Raw genomic sequence first — 23,097 nt, forward strand, 5'->3', positions numbered from 1 at the left:
CCTGCTTTATCAAGTGCTTTGCAGTCAGAATTTAGCAAACAATAATTATGGTGGTCATGCATAAGGCATAGAAAAATCACACCTAAGTTCCCAGTGCTGAAACTCCTCTCTAGTACCAACAGCAGTGAAAACTTGTATTAAGATATAACTCAGGGAGATAAGAATCATGCCCTAAAGGAATCTCCTACACTGAACCTTAAACCATTGTTTCTAGAAACAAGTCCCCAGTTCAGAAATTGCCACTCTAACTTCCAGTTAATCACTGTTGTGATTTTTTTTTTCCTTCTGTTGCAGTGCTCAGATATCCCAGTCTGGACAAGGAGCTCATTTTCTTGCTGGTTTATAAACATGTGGTAAGATACAGACCTTCTCACAGAATCAAGGCTCCTAAAAGATTAAAGAAAATGACAGACGAATGTTAGTGGTGAGAGATGTAACATGCAAACCAAACTGTTATGGTAATTGTAGACTAACATTCCCTCAGTTTTTGCAATATCATTGTCTACTGCTTTCATTCTCACTTTTCTGTCACTTTTCTTTTGCCTTTCCTTTCTTCTTTGACTGGTACTACTTGTCATTCAGCCGGCTGAATGACACTTCTGACTCAATTCAATGCTGACTGAAATATGCTTTGTATATATTTTGGGAGGCAATCGGTGAATCGTCTTGGAAATATGTGTGTACTCAAGGTGAAGTTCAAGTCATGTCAGTATCAATACATCCTGAAGCATATGGGCTTTTCATCTTTAGTGTCTATTCTGAATAGATCCTGAATGTGTTAATATTTGCTCCAGAGTTATACTTCATAATGTATTACTTGAATTTTATTATATGACTGTGATAATCAATATGTATTAGACTAATTCATTCACTAGTGATAGCTTATTCAACAGGCGTTAACGTTTTCACAATGCTCACATTTTATACACAGTCCTTAGCAGTGTGAATACATGTTTCAGAAATGCATATGAATGTCTTGTGAACCCCTCCTGCCCCCGTGAAAAGTCTTCAGATGTGTAAACTATTGTCTAAAGTTTCTTTGCAGCTTATCTGTAGGTTAAGTTTTTTTTAGAACCTTCAGTGCTCTCAGGAATAACCTGAAGTTGCTGTCTGTTCTTCTGTCGTGTTTAGGTGTCAGGCTTTCCTTTCCTGCCTCATTTTCTTTACATTTTCCTTTATAGCTTTTAATTTTCAGTTTTCTTGCTTTCTCCACTACATTTCCATCTCCTAACTTTCACCTCTGGCTTTACTTGGTGTCCTCCATATCATGTCACAGTGTCAGGAGGAAAATTTGGTGGGTTGGTATCACAGCCTGTGGTCTCGTATCAGATATGAAGTGGAAAGAAGAGGCATATGTGATTAACAAGCTCACTCTCAGAAGCAAAGCTGGCGGCTGTGGCACTTGTGGCAAAGGTGGGGACTCAGCCCCTACAGCCTCCAGAGTTAGGACTTGACGTCAGCTGGAAACTAGTACCTTGCATACAGACAGGCTATTGACGGTATAGTGATGGGATCCTACCCCTTGGGAAGCAGCAGTTCCTGGCGCCTGCTGAGTTCCTTCCAGCAAGTTCAGCCACTGGTTTAGAAAAGAAAAATACAATCTGACATATAATCCTTGACAAGCTGCTGACCCTTGTATCTGAGGGATGAGAATAAACTATTCTCAGTGTTCACACAGGTTTTTTTTTTTTTTTTTTTTTTCTGTAAGCAGTAATAGTAGTAATTCTTTGTCCACAGCCTTAAAAAATTAAATTAAATTTAAAAAAAAAAAAAAAAACAAAAAGGATGAGGACAGACATTTTAGTCTCATTTCTATGCATAAGAAATCTCTTTTACAGATGACTGAATTCAGCCATGTGTGGGATGAATGTAACAATTGTTTAATAATGTGAAGCTCTAAATTATATCCAGCTGATTATGTAGGGGGATTTTGCAGGCAGGAAGAAGTTAATTATCCAAAGCTGGATCCACATCAAGATTAGGCTTATTAGCTGACACATTGTAAGCTTGATAGCTCTAAAGTGGTAACTGACGTACTTTTTTTTTTTTTTTTAATTATTATCATTTGTGAGTATGTTCTGTGCTGTAAGAAGGTACTTTTCCACTCTGCTCAAGAAACAATGTTTTTCCTGCTCGTTAATCAATTACGCTTTTCTTGAAAAAAAGAATGTAATCTGATATAATGCTCCAATACTTACTGTAAAAAAAAAAAGTTCTACCGGTAGTAATCTTATGACTATTTTTTTTCCACATGTATGTTGTCATTGTTCTTATTGGTAGTAGCATATATTCATATTGATGACATGAATATAATGAAGAAGCATAGACAATTTTCTACCACATCAAAAGCTAAGTGATTCTGTTCCCGAGCTGTAAAATTAAACTTACTGATAAAATACTATACAAGCAAGGCAAATGAGTATTTTATATTGACCCCTCTAAGATGAAGACGGTCTCTGAGGAATTAAAATTTCAGCCACTGTTAAAAAAGCAATCATGAGTATAAATGTGTATTAATCTTAATTTTGATTTGATTTAAATTAATAGGAATTTGTTGTTGAATTCAGTAATTGAATTGGGTTCCCATTGTCAAATGTTGCAAGATTCTGCTGACTTCCACTACCTTTAGGGAGGACTAAACTCTGACTCATGATTGAGTGGAAATAAACTTGTCAATATGCTCTTAGATTGAGTCTAGGAAATTAATAAGAACTAAATGCTTATCTATAATTATAACAGAAAAGACATTTTGAACTATCTGCAGACATAGAGGGTCACTGTGAAAGTATTTTGAACTATTCAGAAACTTTATAGAATACTCTTATTCAAAAGAAAAGTTATTCCCAAGATCCAGTAACATCCTTTATTTATTTTTTCCCCCACACAATTAAAGTTAACTGAGAAGAAAAAGCTTCCTAGGATATATATACTAGGCCTGTTTCTGGTGGGAGAAGTCCATACTTGGACAGCAACTTTATGTGAGATTTTATACCATTAGTGCAGTATATCTATGTTACATGAGGTTGACATATAAGTGCTAGTTCTGTAGACTCGTTTTGCAGCTGAATCTAAAATACAGACAAAAACATGACCTCCCTCTGGCAGGTAGGATTCATTTTCTGCAAGGGGATTTCATTTGATTGTGCACAAAATATATATTGCCCAAGTAATGTTTTTGTGAAAGTTGCCCATTTACAAATGAAGACTGAAAATTAGTTTCCTCAGAAAAACTTAATGTTTAAAGAAGGACTAGAAGGAATTCTTATTTCATTGATGTAATCCCTCCCTCCCCCCCCCCCCCCCCTTTTTTCCCCAAGATTTCATCTTCCATTTTCAAAAAATAGGCTGCCCAGGTGTGTGAGATCTAACAAATATGTAAGAACGTGATCTTGTACACGGTGATCTTGTACATTTTGAACCAGTACATTTTTTTACAGTGCTTTTTCAGTTACTGTTATTTTTTGAAACATACCTTTATTTTTTGGAACTTAGATGGTACCACTGGTGTCAATTCCTTTGTGAAATGAATTTCCAATATAATTGTGAAGTGAAGTGGAAAATCAAGAAAACAAGTACAGGATGCTTACTGCTCAACTGACAGACATCCACACAGCTTGAAAGGAAAGGAAACACAGCAAATCCACTTCCTATTTGAGTCAAACCATAGTGCTAAAAAAAGAACCAGAGATAATAACAGCAAAGTAAGTTGTCCGGAAAGGACTACAAATTCTCAAGGTAAGGAGGAGGAAAAGGCAAGCAACAAGAGATTATTGGAAAGACACAGAGAACAGTGTGGCTCTGCCAAGCATATTTTGTGTAGAGTATAACTCTCAACTTCTGTAAGAAAAGGAAAATATCTTTTATTTTCCACCTTTCATGGAAAGTGATACAAACTGTTTAAAATTAGTTGCTTTAAGCAATAAATTGCTTAAAAACTCCACTAAATTTCAACATTTCACTCTTCTCTGTTTCTTGCACTAAAACCTCTGGGGTTTCTGTCTTTTTTTTTTTTTTTTTTTTTGAACACATTTGTAAAATGGACATACAACTCACTCTCGTGACAAAAGCACCCACATTTCTCTAATTACTGTTATTATGTGTTATATTTCTTGGGTTGTTTATTTGAATTCTTCACTCACCTTTTTTGTAAAGTATCTAAAGACCCAAGAGGACAATAGCAAACATAGGTAACATTATGTTGTCTAGGGAAAATGCTTCCTAGCCCAGCAACTAATAACAAGAATGAGAGTTGATAGTTTTCTCATCTTAGTCTAATGTTGGTCATGGCATACAGGTAGTAGAGTCAAACCCTGAACCGTTCCCCTCAGATACAAGCCTGTTAAGACTTTTCCTGGCAACCAGGCAAGAGTCAACATTTAAGTGAGGTCGGACATACATTAAAATGAAGTATTTGACTTAGTGAGCCAGACTGTATGAATTTACTGGCTTCAGAACTCTCAAAATCTGTAAAATTTTCATTTTTGGGGGGACATCTGTTATTTTGCTAAACCCGATCATCAAGCAAAGCCCTTTGTGTTCTCCACTTACCATGATTAACCATCTGGCAGCTATCTGTAGATACAATTTACCAAACTATAATTTCTTTCCAGGGCTCAGCCTAGCAGGATGACTAGGGGCCTCCATTGGCATCTGCTTTTTTGTTATTTTAAAAAATTACTTCCAGTATTTCTGCCCAGTTCTTAGCATCCTTATTTACTTTAGAGTATTTCCAGCAGATGAGGAGGAATGTTCCATTTTCCTCACATTCAGCACATTTCTAAAGAATGCTGATTTCTTTTTTTGGGCTATAATGGAACAAGATACCACTGGAATAGTATGTTTCATAATAGGTTTCTTTGGTGGTTGCACTTCTTGATGATCCCAGAGATCTCTTAGATGCCACTATTCATCATCTTACCTTGTTTTGTTTCAGCTATGCCATAAAAGAAAAAGTGTAGTCTGGAGCCTGGAGCGTCAGTCTGTGCTGAAATACACCAAGTCTTCTCCACTACCTCTTACAGCTCTGCATTCCTGAAAACCATCTTAGCCATGTCAGACAAAAACAATTTAGAAAACAATCAACTGCTTCATCTGACAGGAAGAACCAAATAGTGCTCAACTGCAAGATAATAAGAATTGTTAAAAACACAACAAAACTATGCTATCCCTAGTTCTTCTCTTGGTTTGGCAGAATGCCAAATTTGCATGCTATGGGGGCTTTAAGAAGCTTTAAATTATAAAGACCGACTATGTTTTAAGCAAGTGCTTTTTATCCATGGCCAGGGTTCCACACTCTCTGGTAAGGTGTATAAGATTTATATTCTAAGTACATTAATCATTACCGTTGGAAGCCTGAGAGGCACAAACTTCACACGCGGTTGGCACTGTTATGAAATCAGATCAGACAAGGTTTTTAAGAGCATCGTATCTCACTGGGGCTGTGCTGCATGGGGCAAGTGGCACGTTGCTATTAGTTATGTTGAATTTTGACAATGAACCAGTTTGCTGTTAAGGGGGCTGAGGATGGTGTTGTACTTCACTGTTGTAATGCAAATTCAGGAAAAAGTAAAACTTTTGCTTTCTGTTATACATTTTATGGCTCACTCATGAGTTGTACCTAGGTGAGATTATTGTAAGGAGTATTCTCAGCAGCCAAATGACTATTACTGCAGTGAAACAATTCTGTTCCAAGCCTAGGGAGTACAGATAAGGAAAAAAAAAAAAAAAAAAAAAAGAAACATTAATCTAAACTTTGTGGTTAAATGATTCTGTAGTTGCAATTCCACTTTTTTTTTTTTTTTTTTTTTTTTTTTTTTTTTAATCCCCTCTCTCTCTCTCTCTTTTTTTTTTTTTTAATTTTATTTATTGTTTCGGTGAGCTAATTCACCCATATTAGGTGTTATATCAGTTCTGAATAGGCTGAAATCTCTGTTATAACTCTCTCACAGGGGTTTCTGAACCTTTTAAATCTATGGTATGAGAGGCAGTGGTAGTGTAGCTACATGCCAGCTGTACATAGATAGAGAGCTGTCATGAGGATACAGTACAGGCTCAAATAACATTAGCAGGGAAAGTCCAAGGAAGGACCCTGGGAATAGGTCACAGTTTCAAATCTTTCCAGGTTCATCATAGGAAGAAGCTGTTTCATACTGTACAGTGGAGGAGAGGGTATGGAAGGTTGTGCAGTCCTCAGGGAACTTATGATTTGGCAGGTGAATTCCCCCTTCACAAATATGCTCCTCGCCTGTAGCTCCTGGCAGCTTCCCTGTTTTTCTGGTTTGAAAAGGGAGGGGAGAATTTTAATGTATAAAAGTACTTCTGTCTACAGGTCACCTCAAATAGTCGTTGAGCAGTTGAGCAGCTGCCACACTTTCTAGTTGGCCTTAAGCCTCAAACTGTGTGACAGACAAACTTTTTATCTGAAAGCACCAGGGAATATAATATAATATATCTATATATGTATATAGATATTTAAAATAAACACCTTCACTAAACAGGAAATATTGTTCAGATACAAATTAGAGTTTGTCCTAAGAGGAAGAAAAAATATTTGGTGAAAAAGATATTTGAAAGATGTTTGGCTTTCTATTTTCACTTTCTACATTAATACTCATTCAAAGATTTTTGGTACTGATTATAGTGTTTCCTCTTCCCTTCTTGTAATATTCTTCTCTAATACAAACACTCATGCAAGCATTGCTGCAAATGTATCAGTCATGTAGGAGTAAGGAGCTTCTTCTTCTCTTTCTGACAGTTGAAAAAAAAATGTTCCTCAGGAGACGCCTGAGAGAAGGGCAGAAAGAAAAAGAGATTACGACCTGACCAAATGTTAAAAAAGAATCACAGACTAGCTACACTCATACTAACTTTCCAGCATTTATTCTATATCCACCTTTTTTAGGTACTCACACCTTTGTCCTGCAATTCAGTCCATGCAGACAAATGTTTCAGGGCAGTACCTGGAGATAGGCAGACAGAGAAACCTCTTCCTATGGACTACTCTGTCTAGTCATTAGAGCAGGGAAGTTCCTTAGGTCTGCACAATGCTTAGACTGTAGACATCAGCTCCTGGACTCCTCAAAGCATTTGAACATTTGCTTAAAGCTTGATGTAAAATATTTAATCAATCACTTGAAAACATTAAATACTTGTTGAATCATAGGCTATAAAGGTTGCAACTTAACTGAATGGTAATATAAATGATTTCTGAAAACTGAAAATAACTGATGCTGCTTTTAGGGAACTCTCGGTAAAACTGTTGGTTATAATTGTGTCTGTATCTCATCTTCCTAATAACATATATGAGTACTGAAGTTTTCTAGAGGTTAGAGTGAAATCCAAGGTCTCTCTGACTTAGTGTCACATCTAGAAATAAATTTAAAAGTGTACAATTCTTGTTTAGGACATCTCAGTGGGAAAAAATAAAAGGAGGCAAATTAAGTACAGACCTGTTTCTAACTCTCCTTGAGCCACTGAAAGAAGTCTTTTGGACTCAGCTGGGATCATGGAAACCTCAAGAGGAGAATTATAGAAGGGTTCTTGTGGTTATTAAAGCCAATGGTTTTGTGGTTATTAAAGCCAAGTGACCTGGTAAAGAGGTCTCTTCTATGAACAACTGAGCCTAATTTGTTTTGCAGTTCCTCTGCAATAGGCATATGTCCTCCAGAAAAAAAACAAACCAAAACCATTATTTTACTTTCCACCTTAGGAAGATAGGTGAGATATTAAAAAAAAAAAAAAAAAAAAAAGTTTTAAAATTCTAAAGTTCTAAAGTAAAAATATTTAGAAAAAAAAAAAAACAAACATTAAAATGCTTTATAATACTAAAAAAAAAATAATAATAAAAATTTATATTAAATATGTCTTGAGGTCCTTGTGACATGAGATAAAAAGGATACTGAAAAACCTTCCCCCTGGCTGGCTGGTGTGGTTTGCTGTCAGTACAGAACAGCATCCCGGGAGCTCTACAGATGTTCTTTTCAAACAGACTGTAACATCTGAAACTAAGTCATTTACTCAGTTCTGACTGGCTCGATGTGCATCTCCGGTGATTTCACAGTAGCCTGAGGAAGAATCCCAACAGCTGTAGTATTCTACTGACCTTACTATGCCTGTCCTACACCAAATGTGATCTTTCGTTTTAGAGATTATGTTTAAATCTCTGGTTTCTGAAAAGAGTAATGGGAATGAGGTAAGGAGTAAGAGGTGCTCTGCAGGAGGATTAAAGAGCACTCTGTAAAGGTCCTTTGAAAGAGTGAACCTATTTGAACAATGTACAGTGTAACTTTTGCAAGAACATGACTGGCAAGAAACTGGGATATATGAGAAAGGACATTGGTTTCTTAGTTAATGTACATTGCTGACTTGTTCGGGGAGACACAGGCTATTACCATTAATTTAAGAATAGCTAATACTTAGAGAAAGCCTAAGGAATTATGCTTATAGGATGATTATATTTTCTCTACTGCTAAAATGCAGTCCCTTCTACAGTGACTGCTAAAAAGGGTTTATCATCAGTACAAGGGTTGTATAGATCTGTATTAATAAGGGTTGCATGCACAGTACATAACTAGGAAGAAAAGGCAATGTATGTGCAATGTATGGAAAACCCTGCTAAAATCCTACATTCAGAATAAAATGAGAACATGGCAATAATCAAATAGACAAAAATCAAATAGAAAGGACTTCAGTCTTATTTGAAAGACCTGTTTCATTGCAAAGATGGTACAAAGGGTTTCAGTCGACTTGAGAAGTAAAAGGCCCCAAGAGAGTAGTGCTACAGGGAAAACAGCAACAAGAGGTGTAAGAAAGAGAAAGCAGGCCTCTCACTTGAGTGGTTTCATCAATGTGTCCTTTAAAGCACCATTTATTTCATCCCTGAATGTTGTTTCACAGAGCTCACATACAGAAAACACAATGGGGGATGAAGTTCGTGACTTTTATGGTTTTCATGACATAGTTATATGGAGAAATGAGAAAATTTTACAATACGCCATCAGCAAGTGTTCTTTCTAAGTCATAGACACCAGAAATGGGTAGCTTAGCCTTCCTTTCTCCTTCTAACACTCGAGACAGTGCATACTAGGCAGAATCATGCCCAAATGCCATCTCTTTCTTCTACAGCTGAAGAGCTGACACCCAGAGATAAAAGGGAAAACCACTCCCTGCTACTCTGTAAGCTTCATTTCCTCCTGAGCCATTTTGATTACCAGAGTGACAGACACTAAAGGATAATGACATGGGAATACAATCATTTTCAGGTATTAAATACAAACAGGCATTATATTTTCAGTTTCAGAAAGATAATAACAAAATTTATGGCTTAATTAAGAAATCAACCAAGGTATTGTTGTAGTATGACCTTAACCAAATTAATTCATTTCAATGTTGCTGTTAATCTTGCTACTCTGTGTCTGCTTCTCTGCTTATTTCAATTCTAAATTTTGGGTTTGCAGCATCTATTTCTTGTAATGTATTAGCACCCACCGTAGGAAGCAAGAGATTTAAATCTTCACTGGAATTTCCAGGTGCTGCTTTGATATGAGTAAACAAATTATACACTGTTTAATAAGTAGTCACATCTTACATATAACAGTTGAGCTTTAGTTCAGTTAGAGCCTAATGGAATAAGAATGAATAGCAAAAGATTTTTGTGCAGCTTGGGAGAGGACGGATGCAGTCTGATGCAATGCTGACTTTTGCCACAAGCTGTACTTCCAGTTATGCTGACTGTGAAGTGAAAGAATATTTTGCATAATGGAATTTGCATTTTTTTTGCTGTTTAAGCTAGCCACACAAATCACACCCTAAATGGTTTCTCTTTTATAAATCCCAGTACAGCTTACTGTCACGTGCCCCGCTGCTCAGTGACATTCCACTCTCTCACAAACGTATTTATTGGTGACTTTCTTAAACTCTTGCTAGAGGGTATTAAGAGTACTTGCCAGTAAGATCTTAATTTAAATTGGATAAGTATTCCCAGAAAGTCAAAACTGTTAGCCCAGTCCTGGCACTATATGCCAAAGCTGTATGATGCTAGACAGTTCACGGGTCTATAGACCACGCTCCTGAGGCAGTACCTCAGCCATGCTGCGCTGGACAGTACGAGCAGTTGTAAATATGGACCTTACCTTTCATCTGTAGAAAACAGAGAAGCAAGAGAGCTGTTTTATGGAGTAAAGAGCTGAAACAATAGAGAACATGTCCCACAAGGCTTAACCACAAACATTAAGCACTAAGACTAAGAAACGTTTCCCTACAGAGTTACTAAAAAACAAGAGCCAGGGATCCAGGGGGACTGGCGATATGAAGAAGGTGGACAGAGATCCAAAAGAAAAAGGACACTGGGAAAGAGAAGGAATAATCTGCTCTAGCTCTGTTTGGAAAGCAGGGTCCCATTTTTGTATGTAGAAGCTGGAATGGTGTTTGTTTCTTTGCATACAGAAAAAAACAACCCTGCATATATTCTTGAAAAATAATCAGATGAAGTCAGAGACCATGCTGCTTTCTCTTGTGAATATCTTATTTTGATTTATTTGCTAGTTACTTAGGATCTGGTAACAACAGTTGCTTACACAACTACTATGAAAACCTCCTCAGATCTCTTGGTTTAGCTCAAAACCCCACAGTACACTTCACCTTGGGAACATGTTATCTTGTGGTTTTTCCCCAGTTCCTCTCTTTCTCCTTGTCAACAGCTTTCCAAAGTGCCTCTGAGGGGCATGTGTGTACTCAGACCTCAACACATCCTCATCTTTCTTTCCATTTTGTTGCTGTGCTCTTCTGTTATGTAGAACTAGGCACTACTGTTTCCTCTTTGCAGAGGTTTGGTGAGGCATGTGTAAGGCTCAGGAAGCAAGTTCTGGTTCAGAAAGAATTAATTTTACCTACTAACTCACTGTGAAATTCAATGAAATAAGTGAAAATAAAATACTATTTTTTATGAAGAAAATATATTCAGAGTACACAACAGAACTAATGCATCTGATATAGCTATTCTTGTTTTCCTAGAATTCGTATGTCTCCATACAGCTGACTTTCCTTTACCAACAAACAAGAAAAAAAAGCAAACGACAATAAAACAATCGAAAAACCAACCAACCAACCAAACAAACGAAAAAATCAAATCAAATCAAAACAAAACAACAAACAACACCCCCAAAAAAACAAACAAACAAATACCAAGAAACAACACAGCTATTTAACACAACTATATAAAATCACCAACTATTCTTATTCAGTGTTTTCTTAGTATGCAGACAAGGTTACACACTCTGGGAGAACTGCCCATCAAGAAGGGGTAATCAGTTTAAAAATGAGAATGGGTCGGGTTGGAAGGGACCTTAAAGATCATCAGAAAGATTGACAGTTTTAAAAATAATGCCCTGAGAAATATATGGCATTACACTGAGATGGTACCCCATACCCAGATGTATTGGAACTAATTACAGCCACTTGACGTTGTGACATGGCTGTTTGAGAGTCCGTAAAATAAGGTGTGCATTATTTCCAATAATGTATCGCACAGTGTGTATTGATGACTGAAGAGTTAACTCTGTTCATTTGACCATGTGCGTAACATTTGAACAGCTGGAGGACCAGTGCTGACTACTCTCAAGGACTTCCCATAAACACAAAAAATGGAATACTCCCAAGGAGAATTCAGGCTCTTGAAGAAATCCAGATGACTGCCAAATCAGAAAGGTCACTAGGGTGTTTTTCTCTCTAAAAAGTCTCTTGAACTGAGATATGATTTCTGTTATGAAAATATATTTAAAAATAGCTTCAAAGTTCGTTTCTCAGACTATCTCTAGGGTTGAGATTGTTAGTAGATGTGCTCAAAAGGAAGTAGTTCACACCTGTGGCAGCACTTCTTTGAAGGTCCTAAATAAAGAGAATGTTTTGACAAAGATCTCTGACATCTCTCAGCTGCAGGCAGCTGAGGAATTGTTTTTTTTTTCTTTAAGAACATTTGGAATAGAAAAGTATACTTAACTGTCTTACATAATACAATGTGGTTACATGTAGCAACCAAAAGAAAAAAAAACAACACACAAAACAACAAACACAAAACAACAAACAAAACTTTGTTGTGTGGAATGCAGAATCTGTCACGCTCCTGCAGATATTAAACTTCAAAAAAGGCACATGAATGTGAGAATTTGCTGCATGATCTGGCAGAATTGAGAAGAACGGTCAGAAAATAAGTAAAGCTTGTTCTCGTTTAATAGCATATTCAAAGAAGACCATAAATAAATTAAGGTTAGTGCAGAGAGCAAAGTCTACAGGCTTTATTCATATTTTAAATTAGAGTAAGTTAAGTCATCACTTGAAACAATTCATACTTGTCAGTTTTAACTGACCTGACTGTTGAATTTAGCCCAACATTTGGATTACTAAATTAGGATTATAGATTTTAGAACATTAAACAGGGGAGTTACACTAACACGGATTTTATTTCCCTGGCTGCAAGTATGTGGGTGGCACAGTAAAACAGGAAGCTTTTCAAAATCGACTGCTGGTTGAAATGGAGAGTCAGTAAGAACTGAACTCATCCTATCGCTTTTCAGTAGTTTGAGTTGATGGTTCTTGTTCAGCTCAGAGAAGGTAGTTTTAAGTGTTATTAGGACTGCCTTTTTAACTTTTAAAGGCAAGTCAAAGAAAACCGCAAAGAAACATGTGATTTAGATTTTACTGCGGGAATTTTCCATTTGTTATGAAATGACAATATGACAGCCCCCTCCTCTCCAGCACTTTCCTATGGTTAACCTGGTTAATTCAGCTCTGAATTGCTGAGTGCTGGTTGCCCACCATTGTGTTTGGGTGAAAATGATGTCCGGAGATACTTACCGAGTGATGCTGCACAGAAAAGGTTGCACTGACATCGTGCACTATATTTGGTGTCCCTCCATGGGCAGTACCAGAGGGCAGCAGCATTTCAGTTTGGATCAGCTAGAGGATGTGAAACAGGGCTGCTCTCTGTGAGAATGGTACAGGTCTCCTGTGTGGTTAACAGTCATTGTTCAGTGACTATTGCAGGAAAGCTGCCGTAGGTGTTATGCGATGAGTTCAGACAGAGTTCACAAAACCTGTCAGGAGAGCAGCCTGAACAAGCTTGGTAGATATTAACTTGTTTAATCTCTTTTCTGTTATTTGGGATGGCAGAGTTGAATTGTGACTCTGAAATGTCTGCCTGTGCTCTTCCATCCCCCAAGGAGATCAAGGAGACATAAGAAGAGCTAATCTGAGCTGGCAGATAACTTACCCAATGCAGCTCTAGGTCTCTCCTAGACCAGACAGTAATCACACAAAGTAACAGCTGTGAAGAAGTCTGTCACTTAATTTTCCTGAAGATAAAGGCTCTTTCTTAGTCCTGTACTACCGCTCTGGGGCTGTGGTTCCTGGCTAGGATCCCCAGCATCCTGCATGAACCATCCATAAATGTGGTTAATGATGCTTTTCAAGCTGTCAGTGACAGCACTGTGACTACTATACACTCCCCAGCAGGAGCTTTGCAGCTGAGCTGCCTTGGCTGACTAGCCAAGGTGGCTTTTGGCCAAGAACAAGCACAGACCAGTGGCCAGGATCTACTGTCAGACTCTGACTCTCTGCAATATGCCCTGAGGGGAGCCATTTAAAATCTTTATTTTTCCAGACCTTAATTTGCTTCCTGCAATTTTCCACCTGGATTGTCATAAATACTGAACACTCACAAGCAAGTTCCCATAAGGAGGGATAAAAGAAGCCATGCTTTGGATGGTTAACACCTGGGCACTAAAAGACAGCTTTACTACCGCAGTCCTCAGAAGCCACTACTGCAAGCTTAGTGGCTAATCTTCCTGTTTTAGTTTCCTAATGTGTTACATTAGGATGATATTATTTGCTAGCCTACTGGGCTAAATTTCATCAGAATTTATAAAAAACAACCAACACACAACCCCAGGTTGCTCCAAGTTCACTGACAGTTTTGGTTATCAGACGCTATCCTCACATAAAAGCTCAGAGGAGAATAAAACCTTTGTGAGAGCAGACTATCTTCCTGTTTACCACCTTATCAGAGAGCACCACAAGCTTGTAAAGCTGGTGCTTGCTTTTTCCATTTAGATAAAGAATTTACACTAGTTTCTGCTGCCATTTTAGGGTCTGTTTTTGACACTTTTTTTGACAGGTGCTGAACTTAAATTACAAAAGTAACATTGAAAACTGATGGTGATAGATCTGACAGTATTGATAAGATTTCCATTATGAAAAAAGAATTCAGGAAGGTATTTCTTGCTTTTGTGAACTGAGAAACTAAGGATCTCACATTTACTGTAGTTAAGAAGGTGATGTCTGAATTCTCAAGCTCTAAGTCCTGGCACATTGATTTTTATATTTCTGAAACTAAGTATGCCAAGCTCTGCATGTGGAACAGCGTGAGAGAAGCTTCACCTGTGCTTTTTAAGTGTCTATAACCGCAACATTTGGTGAAATGTACAGTAGGCATATATGTAAGAATGAAAACAATAAAATCCTAATGTAAATTCATTGAGCATAAAAAAAAAATAAAAATAAAAATAAAAAAAAGAAAACCAAACAGAATAGAAAGTAATAGAATGACATCAAGGGCACACATTGCTCCTAACAGCCTGTGCCACTGATGAGTCCCTACATTTCTGAGTGGAAATTTTCATGCATATTAATTATCATGAACCCAAGAATGTGTGTCTCATGAAGAAACCTAAGCAATGGCTAATCAGAAGCAGCTTTTGTAAGATATGTCCTGGAACCCAAAAGGAAAATAAGATGTCAATGTCATTTACAGGAAAATCAATCTTTTAAAAATGTTTATCTGAGAGACAAAGACTGCAGGGACAATGATAAACTTCAAGTGGCTTTAGTCAGTAGTTTCTAGGACATACTAAAAAAACACCTAAATCAACAATGGAAGAAAAATTGCTGTGTATAAGATCACAACATAATGAACTGTGGAAAAAGCACTAGACACTGTAACAGGAAAGGCCAAAGCACAAGAACATATTTAGAGTTTCAAGCATTAGAATTTTCAAAACCATCCAAGCCCTTTCTGATAAATTCCCTACACAGGATGTCTTCTGTCAACAGCTGTAGGATGAATGAACATTTAAGATACTCCAGACTTTCAGATCAGAACAAAGTACAGCTCTCTGGTGCTAGGAGTTGGACAGAATGGGAGACAGAGTCTCATTATGGGTTAATTAATTGTTTTAAGAGTTTGGTATAGTTGTTCTTAGCAATAGATCTCTACCTTATTTCCCAGAGTCTACAACAAATAGTCACTTTAGAAACAGTACCTGACTGGCAAATTTTAGAAACTGAAAATGTAGCCTGTACAACTGTATAATTAGTATATATATATATATTTAGTATAACCTTTCTCATTACATTTAATATTCTTTCTTTATTTATTTATGTATTTATTTAATATTAATTTATTGTTTATATTTGGTGTTTGTGGTGCAACAGAAGGTCGCAGAACATGATACCAAGTACCCTTAGAGCAGCACAAACAGTGACATGGGGAATGGGAAGTGTACCATGTAGGTGTCTGCGGACTATACCAGACTCAGCAGCAGCTTCAGAAGGCAGGCCCCTGACAACATAGGCTAGCAGGCAGGGAACACTTATCTGATGTGCCTGGAGTTGATTTCTTGTCTCCATGTCACAGCTGCTTCACATCAAGTACTGCTTACTACCAAAGCTTGCACTGACACTGGACACCTAACAGACTCTGGTCTAAACTGCCTCTGTGGTGATGCTGAACTTTTCTGCCAATGGAGACAGCACAGGAAAATCTTTGCTTTTTCTGAAACCAAGGAACACAGGCAAACACTATAAATATAATGAGGGAAGAGATCCTCTTTAGAACACAACAACATAATAATATATCACTGCAATACTTCTGTCTTCTTCAAAATTGTTATTATGGTGCAGATGCCGTGTAGCAGATCTGATGACTGATGGTGACAGTGTGATCACATTATGGAGATTATTCTGGGTGTTATTGAAAAACACTTGAAAGACTACACAGTCTTTGATCACAGGCAGCATGGGTTCATGAGGGGACAGTCCTGTTTAACTAACCTAATTCCTTTTATGATTAGGTTTGGAAGACAAGCGAAATTATGGGCCCTCTCTGGAAGGAAACAGGAAACCTGGTTACCGAGGATATGGAGAGGGCTGAGGTACCAATGATATTTTTGCCTCAGTTTTCACTGGCAAGAACTCTAGCCACATGGCCGAAGTCCTAGAAAGCAAAGGCAGTGACTGTGAAAATGAAGAATTGCCCACTCTGGGAAAATCAGGCTCAACACTGTTTAAGGAACCTGAAGGTGCACAAGCCCATAGGACCTCATGAGATGCATCCATGGGTTCTGAGAGAACTGGCAGATGAAGTTGCTAAGCCACTGTCCATCATATTTGAGAAGTTATGGCAGTCTGGTGAAGTTCCCACTGACTGAAGGACAGGAAACATAACCCCATTTTAAAAAAGGGAAACAAGAAAGAGATGGGGAACTACAGGCCAGTCAGTTTTACCTCTGCAAGATCATGGAGCAGATCCTCCTGGAAACTATGCTAAGGCATATGGAAAATAAGGAGGTAATTGGTGACAGCCAACATGGCTTCTCTAAGGCAGACTGTGCCTGGCAAATCTGGTGTCCTTCTACAACATGATTACAGCATTGGTAGGTAAGGGAAGAGCAATTGACATCATCTTGGACTTGTGCAAAGCATTTGACATTGTCCCTCATGATATCCTTGTCTCTAAATTGGTGATCGTGGATTTGATGGATGCATTGCTCAGTGGATAAGGAATTGTCTGGATGGTCGCACCCAGAGTTGTGGTTAATGGCTCAAAGTCCTAGTGGATATCAGTAATGGGTGTGCTCTTCAGGGCTCAGTATTGGTACCAGTGCTGTTTAACATCTTTGTCAATTACATGAACAGTGGGATTGAGTGCAGCCTCATCAGGTCTGCCGATGACACCAAGCTGTGTGGTGCAGTCGACACAATGGAGGGAAGGGATGCCATCCAGAGGGACCTGGGCAGGCTTGAGAGGTGGGCCTGTGTGAACATCATGAAGTTGGACAAGGCCAAGTACACTAGGTCCTGCACCTGGGTTGGGGCAATTCCAAGCACAGTTACAGGCTGGGAGGAGAATGGATTGAGAGCAGCCCTGAGAAGAATGACTTGGTGGTGTTGGTTGATGAGGAGTCAATATAAGCTGGCAATATGCGCTTGCAGTCCAGAAAGCCAACCATGTCCTGGACTGCATCAAAAGAAGCATGACCAGCATATCAAGAGAGGTGATTCTACCCCTCTAGTGTGCCTTTATGAGACCCCACCTGGAGTCCTGGACCCAACTGTGGGGCCTCAGAACAAGAATGGTAGAGATCTATTAGAGCAAGTCCAGAGGAAGGCCATGAGGATGATCAGAGGGCTGGAGCACCTCTCCTATGGACACAGGCTGAGGGAGTTGGGGTTGTTCAGCCTGGAGAAGAGAAGGCTCCAAGGAGACCTTACAGTGGCCTTCCAGTACTTCAAAGGGACCTACAAGAAGGCTGGGGAAGGACTCTTCATCAAGGATTGTAGTGCTAGGACAAGGAGTAATGGCTTTAAAGTAAAAAAGGGCAGATTTAAATTAGATATAAGGAAGAAATTCTTTACCATGAATGTGGTGAGACACTGGCACTGGCTGCCCAGAGAAGCTGTGGATACCCCATCCCTCACAGTGTTCAAGACTAGGTTGGAAGGGAGCTTTGAGCAACCTGACCTAGTGGGAGATATCCCTGCCCATGGCAGGGGGCTTGGAACTAGACTCCTTTCCAACCAAAAACCTTCTATGATTCTATGATCCTATGTTACCCACCTGGTTGACCAAGGGAAGCCAGCTGAGGTAATTTTTTTGATTTCAGCAAAGATTTCAATATTGATTCTCACAGTATCTTATTGGACAAAAAGCCCACCAAGCAGCTCAGCAAGTACATAATATGATGGGTCAACATCTGGTTGACGGATTGGGCTCAAATGGTTGTTTTAAATAGGCTTACATCAGGCTGGCAGCCAGTCACTAGTGGGGTTCCATAGGCCTCCATTTTAGTGCTTAAGGGCTCCATTTAATGCTTTCAAAAATGACTTGAATGCAGGACTTGAAGATATACTAAGAAACTTTGGTGATGACACTAAATTGGGAGGAGGTGTTGACTCCCTTGAGGGTAGAGAGGCTTTGCAGAGAGATCTTGACCAATTAGAGGGCTGGGCAATGGCCAACAATGTGAAGATTAACAAGAGCAAGTGCTGGATTCTGCACCTGAGAAGAGGCAGCCCTGGCCACATGTACAGACTGGGGGTGGAGAGGCTGGAGAGCAGCCCCACAGAAAGGGATCTGGGGTTTTTGTTAACAGCAAGTTGAACATGAGCCAGCAGTGTGCCCTGGCAGCCAGGAGGGCAAGCACTACCATGGCGAGCACGAGGCACAGCATTGGTAGCCTGGTGATGGAAGGGATTGTTCTGCTCTTCACTGCACTGGTGCAGCCTCATCTCCAGTACTGTGTGCAGGTTTGGTCTGCAGTATGAAAAGGACATTAAAACTATCAGAGAGTGTCCAAAGGAAGACTACAAAGTTCGTAGAGGGTCTAGAGGGCGAGATGTTTGAGGAGCAGCTGAGGTCCCTTGGTTTGCTCAGCCCTGAGCAGAGCAGGCTGAGGGGAGGCCTCATGGCGGCCTGCAGCTCCTTCACCAGGGGAGCGGAGGGGCAGGTGCTGAGCTCTGCTCTCTGGGGACAGCGACAGGACCCGAGGGAACGGCATGGAGCTGGGACAGGGGAGGGTCAGGCTGGGGGTTAGGGAAAGGGTCTGCACCCAGAGGGTGGTCGGGCACTGCAACCGGCTCCCCAGGGCAGTGGTCATGGCACTGAACTGCTGGAATTCGAGAGGTGTTTGGACAATGCTCTCAGACACAGGGTCTGATTGTTATGTAGCCCTGTGTGGAACCAGGCATTGGATGCAATGATCCTTGAGGGTCCCTTCCAAATCAGGATATTCTATGTGATTCTGTGATCAGACGAGCTCTTACAGCTTTTTTTTTTTTAAAGTCACTATGCTTTTATGCCCTGAAGTAGCAACTATGATGCTTCTGATGTTTTGCAGTAAAGGTATATATAGATTGTACGTATTTCCCTTTGGTGATGACAGAGGAGTGCAATATTTGAGGTGATGAGGTAGAGATTTCCAGCTTTGGCAGGGGGAGAGGGTTTAAAAATGTCCTAATAGGACTGAGTTTTTGAGGATATAACTTCCTCTTTAGGCATTCATACTGGAAGAGTAGCCTTTTTCATCAGATATGCTACTTATCGATAGAATAGCCTTTTAAAGATCCCCGTAATATTTACAACTGTTTGTTTTATATGTGAACATTTTTCTCTATCTGAAATAAGAGAACAATGCAAACCTCCAGCGCAGTTTACTGGAAGCATGCAATACAGTATCAATGTATAAGTAAACAGTCCACTGGATTAAAGACCACACTGTTTTCAAATATATTTTCAAATTCTACTTGTAAGAATGATGTATGGTAAGTAGAGCATGTTCCAGTAAGGAAGTATATTGTGTTTGGTTCAGAAAATGTATCCTGTATGTACATATATTTTCTTAGCTCTGTGTGCCAAGCCAAACTCCCCAGACAACTGAGTACTGCAACACTGTATGAATTAACACTCAGCTAGTGCCACAGGAGAATGTGCCAGAGATGTTTAATCCCTAGGCAGAGGGAGAAGATCTCTGTCATGACCTACTGACCAGACATTTCTTGGCAATTGCTAATCAACTGTTTTAGCCTTGTATTGTCTATCCTGCCATTATCTTCCAGGAAAGGTCTGAGCAAGAGGTCAATGTAGTTTAAGTAGGTATTGGTTCATTTGTTATCTTTGGTGCAGTGTGCTGCAGTGAACACTTTGCACTCTTCTGAAGGTGAAAGACTTCAACAATGTTTGACATGTTTATTTACTGTAGAATTGGGCTATCAAAGCCCAAGGTTAAAAATAGCTTCTGGTGGGAACATTTCTGAGAATAATATTCAGTGCTTTCTATAAGCATTACTTTTTTTTAAAAGATATATGTTTAGTAAATTGTGAACTCCAGAGCGGTCTGGTAAATGGGGTTACATCAGGCTGATGACCTGTCACTAGTGGAGTTCCCAAGTGCACAATTTTGGGACCAGTCCTCTTCAATGTTTTCATAAATGATTTAGATGAAGGACTTGAAGGTTTTTTGAGCAAGTCTGTGGATGATACCAAATTGGGTGAAGCTGTTGACTCTGTCGAAGGTGGTGAGGTCTCACAGAGAGATGTGGACAAATTAGAGAGCTGGGCAATCCCCAACAATATGAAGTTTAACAAGAGCAAGTGCTGGATTTGACACCTGGGAAGGGGCAACCCTGACTATACATACAGACCGGGGGATGAGATGCTGGACAGCAGCCGTGCAGAAAGGGATCTGGGAATTTTGATCGACAGCAAACTGAACATGAGCCAGCAGTGTGCCTTGGTGGCCAGGAGGGCCAGCTGTGCCTTGGGGTACATCAGGCACAGCATGGCCAGTTGGTTGAGGCAATGGATTGCTCTGCTCTGCTCTGCGCAGATGCAGCCTCACCTTGCAGCCTCACCTCCAGTACTGTGTGCAGTTCTGGGTGCCAGACTATGAGAAGAAAATAAAGCTGTTAGAGACTGTTTCAGGAGAGGGCTACAAAGATGGTAGAGGGTCTAGAGGGGAAGACGTATGTGGAACAGATGAAGTCACTTAGCTTGTTCAGCCCCGAGCAGAGCAGGCTGAGAGGAGGCCTTGTGGCGGCCTGCAGCTCCCTCACGAGGGGAGCGGAGGGGCAGGCGCTGAGCTCTGCTCTCTGGGGACAGCGACAGGACCCGAGGGAACGGCATGGAGCTGGGACAGGGGAGGGTCAGGCTGGGGGTTAGGGAAAGGGTCTGCACACAGAGGGTGGTTGGGCACTGGGACAGGCTCCCCAGGGCAGTGGGCACAGCACCGAGCCTGACGGAGTTCAAGAGGTGTTTGGACAACGCTCTCAGACATAGGGTCTGATTTTTTGGGCGATCCTTTGGAGACCCAGGATTTGGACTCAATGATCCTTATGTTTCCCGTCCAACTCGGATATTCTATGATTCTATAATAAGTGCATTAGAAAAACGACCTGGATCTCCATTCAGATTGCCATGTATTTAAGATTGTCTCTGTTCAGGGAAATACTGTAGTCCACACTTACCTTTGAACATGCAATTAGTTTTGCATTCCTTTTCTGAAAAAGTCTATTTCCTGGGTTAAAGACTCAGGGAAGAAAAAATAGTTTCTTCCTAGAAAAAGGCTAAGAAAAAAAGGGGGGGAAAGGATAGAAAAAAGTCAGACAACAAATGTTTTCTGTTAGTTGCTCACACAAATTTTTTGTGTACAGAGGAGACAGTGGTAAGAGACTGCACCTGAAATTCTGCATTTTTTGAGGAATTTTGTTTGAAAGACAGTATTATTTTTGATCAAAAATGGCTCATTATTCAGGTTTATACACTGCTGGTACGTGAACAATGGCAATGCCTATGCTGACATTTAAGGTTAACATGGAGGCTATTTGCTGCCAGACAAAGCTGCGTGAACTGTCTTTTCCTTCTTGTCACTGCAGCCATTTCCTCCTTGTCACTACCCCAAAACCATCCACTTTGCACTACTGATTTTTCAGCTTTGTTAGTGTTTTAAGGGACACACTGAAATTTGAATGATTCTATGATATCTGAATGTGATTTTTGAACCACTTGTATCTTGTGTGAGGAGGGGGTATGTCAAAAGGCTGGCATCGGAATAGAGAATTTGGGGGTTGCAGCTGGTTGGCTTCCTGGGCAGGGAAGCCTAGGGCTTCTAGAGAGCAATGCAGCTCAGGCAGTGACCCTGTGCAGTGGAGAGAAGTCTGCAGGAGGGGCTCTGGACCTTTTAATGAAGCTGGACTGAGTAGGAATGGTCAGGTGCAAAGACAGAGTGTACCAGAACTGATTTTTCCTTTGACCAAGTATGCTTCTGTTGTACAGTATTTCTTCCATTAACCTCAAGGACTAGGTTGCTTGTCAGGCAGAAGCACATGAGCTTTTTACTCTCATGGATTACAGCAAGGAGCTGGAGGTTTATGTCACTTATTCAACTTGAGTTTTACACCCTGCTATTTGGATTAGAATATCTGTGCTTTTGGCTCTCAGTGGCTGTCTGTGACAACCACCAGCCATACTTCTGTTTACAGTCATTACCACAAGGCAATTGGAAACTGCAGCTCTGTGGATGAGATTATCTTCTCTTTCATGCTAGGTTTGTCTTTTACTGTTACACAGCAAAACAAACATTTGTACAGCTAATAAAACCCTTTTATAGAGACAGACAGAAATGTTGCATCCTGGTTGGGTGAGCTTTTGATGTAGGACTCAGGTAAGACAGGTTTACCATTAATGGTGATACAGATGTGGTGATAAATGAGGGTTGTCCTCCCCCTCTTGCTGCCCACAGAGTGCTTTGCCCAGCGGTCTTTGGTTAGTCCTCTGTAATCAGACATGGAGGAGCCTCCTGGGTAATAGCAGTGAGATTTAGATAAGAATCCTGAAGCAAGAGGAGGCTGGCATCTTTGTCAGCTTCTAGGAAAGGAGAGCCTTGCGAAATGTTTAGTCAGAGGCTACAGCACTTGCCAAGGCTCTTAACTAAACAGCAATCTAGTTAGATTTCCTTCAGTTTGTGGATAAAAGTAATAAAACAATGCCTAATTTGTCAGGATCATACAATCCTTGTTTTATGAAATTGTCAGTGAACAACTCCATTTTTGTGACCGAGAAATATAAAATTATAAATGAAAGAGATATATGTCTTTCAGTGTAAGACACAGTTTTGAACATGTGCTGTAACCTTGCCTGTCCCACAAGGATTAGTGTTTCATTGTAATTTTTTGGCTTGTAGAAGGAAAGAAAAGAAGAAAAAACCCACAAACTTACAATGTAGAAAATATGTGAAAAATAAAGAGCCAAAAAAGCTCATTTGATAAAATTGC

Source organism: Netta rufina, assembly GCF_964035555.1.
Source record: "Netta rufina genome assembly, chromosome: Z".
Taxonomy (NCBI): domain Eukaryota; kingdom Metazoa; phylum Chordata; class Aves; order Anseriformes; family Anatidae; genus Netta; species Netta rufina.